The sequence below is a fragment of the Styela clava genome, unplaced genomic scaffold (assembly GCF_964204865.1).
Source record: "Styela clava unplaced genomic scaffold, kaStyClav1.hap1.2 HAP1_SCAFFOLD_139, whole genome shotgun sequence".
NCBI lineage: Eukaryota > Metazoa > Chordata > Ascidiacea > Stolidobranchia > Styelidae > Styela > Styela clava.
In genome coordinates this window covers 37,501-40,000 of record NW_027556605.1, presented here as the reverse complement: position 1 = coordinate 40,000, position 2,500 = coordinate 37,501, and the positions used below count along the sequence as shown (strand labels likewise).

The window sequence follows — 2,500 nt, the reverse complement described above, 5'->3', positions numbered from 1 at the left end:
GCATCGGCGTCGAAAGAAGCCGAGCCGGAAAAAGTTAAAGTACAAACGTGCAAGCATACTAGCCTAACCCTAGGTAAGGCATGTCAGAGCGAAAGACAGTAATTTCGAATGAGCCAAGAAAGAGCGGTGCGGGGCCGGTCGGAGCGCACCCTTTTCTCGGTGGCTGGCGGGCGAGAGAGTGCTGCGTCGCCGGCATCGGCGTCGAAAGAAGCCGAGCCGAAAAAAGTTAAAGTACAAACGTGCAAGCATACTAACCTAACCCTAGGTAAGGCATGTCAGAGCGAAAGACAGTAATTTCGAATGAGCCAAGAAAGAGCGGTGCGGGGCCGGGCGGAGCGCACCCTTTTCTCGGTGGCTGGCGGGCGAGAGAGTGCTGCGTCGCCGGCATCGGCGTCGAAAGAAGCCGAGCCGAAAAAAGTTAAAGTACAAACGTGCAAGCATACTAACCTAACCCTAGGTAAGGCATGTCAGAGCGAAAGACAGTAATTTCGAATGAGCCAAGAAAGAGCGGTGCGGGGCCGGGCGGAGCGCACCCTTTTCTCGGTGGCTGGCGGGCGAGAGAGTGCTGCGTCGCCGGCATCGGCGTCGAAAGAAGCCGAGCCAAAAAAAGTTAAAGTACAAACGCGATGCTAATGAGCGAGCCGTTGTCTCGACTAATATGTAGGGGGCGTTCGATCGAGCGTCTGGCTTGAGCGCTTGTCGGCCTAGCAGAACGGTCGCATTGTTATGCCCGGGTTTTAGGCACCGCTGCAGGCGGCCGGCAGAGCTCTTGTTTGTGCGAAACTGAATGGATCGAGCCCGAGAGAGGGCGAGCAAAGAAAAAACGCAAATCGCTCCGCCTGGCACTGCCGGCGAGGGCGTGGACGTCGCGGCCAGCGACTGTCGAAGCTGAGTACGGCCGCAGGCGATCGCCTCGGTCTTAAACGAATGCGACGAGCACGCGCCGGGCGGCCCAGCAAGGGCCGAGCGCAGCTGTCGCAGCTATCTGGTTGATCCTGCCAGTAGTGATATGCTTGTCTCAAAGATTAAGCCATGCAGGTGCAAGTACGAGTTCTCGTAAAGCGAAACTGCGAATGGCTCATTAAATCAGTCTTGGTTTATTTGGTCTCGTAAGCGAAGTGGATAACTGTGGTAATTCTAGAGCTAATACATGCATTAAGCGCCGACTTCGGGAGGCGCGCTTTTATCAGATCAAAACCGACCGGGTTCGTCCTGTGACGTTTGATGACTCTGGATAACCACGCGGATCGTACGGTCTCTGCACCGACGACGTATCATTCAAGTGTCTGCCCTATCAACTGTCGAAGGTACGCTACGTGCCTACCTTTGTGATAACGGGTAACGGGGAATCAGGGTTCGATTCCGGAGAGGGAGCCTGAGAAACGGCTACCACATCCAAGGAAGGCAGCAGGCGCGCAAATTACCCATTCCCGACACGGGGAGGTAGTGACGAAAAATAACAATACAGGACTCTAACGAGGCCCTGTAATTGGAATGAGTACATCCTAAAACTCTTAACGAGTATCCATTGGAGGGCAAGTCTGGTGCCAGCAGCCGCGGTAATTCCAGCTCCAACAGTGTATGCTAAAGTTGTTGCGGTTGAAAAGCTCGTAGTTGGATTTTGGGCGAGCGCCGCCGGTCCGTCGCAAGGCGTGTCACTGGTTGCGTTCGCCTCACCTTCGGTTCTCCGTCGGTGCTCTTGACTGAGTGTCGGCGGTGGCCGATAAGTTTACTTTGAAAAAATTAGAGTGTTCAAAGCAGGCTGTTCGCCTGCATAGTGTTGCATGGAATAATGGAATAGGACCTCGGTTCTATTTTGTTGGTTTTCGGAGCACGAGGTAATGATTAAGAGGGACAGACGGGGGCGTCCGTACTCTGCCGTTAGAGGTGAAATTCTTGGATCGGCGGAAGACGAACTACTGCGAAAGCATTCGCCAAGAATGTTTTCTTTAATCAAGAGCGAAAGTCAGAGGTTCGAAGACGATCAGATACCGTCCTAGTTCTGACTATAAACGATGCCAACTAGCGATCGGGAGGCGTTACCATGACGACCTTTCCGGCAGCTTCCGGGAAACCAAAGTCTTTGGGTTCCGGGGGAAGTATGGTTGCAAAGCTGAAACTTAAAGGAATTGACGGAAGGGCACCACCAGGAGTGGAGCCTGCGGCTTAATTTGACTCAACACGGGGAAACTCACCCGGCCCGGACACAGGTAGGATTGACAGATTGAGAGCTCTTTCTTGATTCTGTGGGTGGTGGTGCATGGCCGTTCTTAGTTGGTGGAGCGATTTGTCTGGTTAATTCCGATAACGAACGAGACTCTGGCATGCTAAATAGTTACGCGACCTTCTCGGTCGGCGTCTAACTTCTTAGAGGGACTAGTGGCGTTTAGCCACACGAGATTGAGCAATAACAGGTCTGTGATGCCCTTAGATGTCCGGGGCCGCACGCGCGCTACACTGAGTGAAGCAGCGAGTGTCTAACCTAGGCCGAAAGGTCCGG

At 53.6% G+C, this 2,500-nt stretch overlaps 1 non-coding gene across 1 annotated transcript in view; it reads left to right on the top strand.

Annotated features, from left to right (window-relative positions):
* The first annotated feature begins 982 nt into the window (after positions 1–982).
* LOC144419137 (small subunit ribosomal RNA) overlaps positions 983–2,500 on the top strand; it is a 1,810-nt gene continuing 292 nt past the window's right edge. Inside the window, exon 1 of the ribosomal RNA XR_013473869.1 lies at positions 983–2,500. This exon is cut by the window's right edge and continues 292 nt beyond it. This is a non-coding gene — a ribosomal RNA (small subunit ribosomal RNA).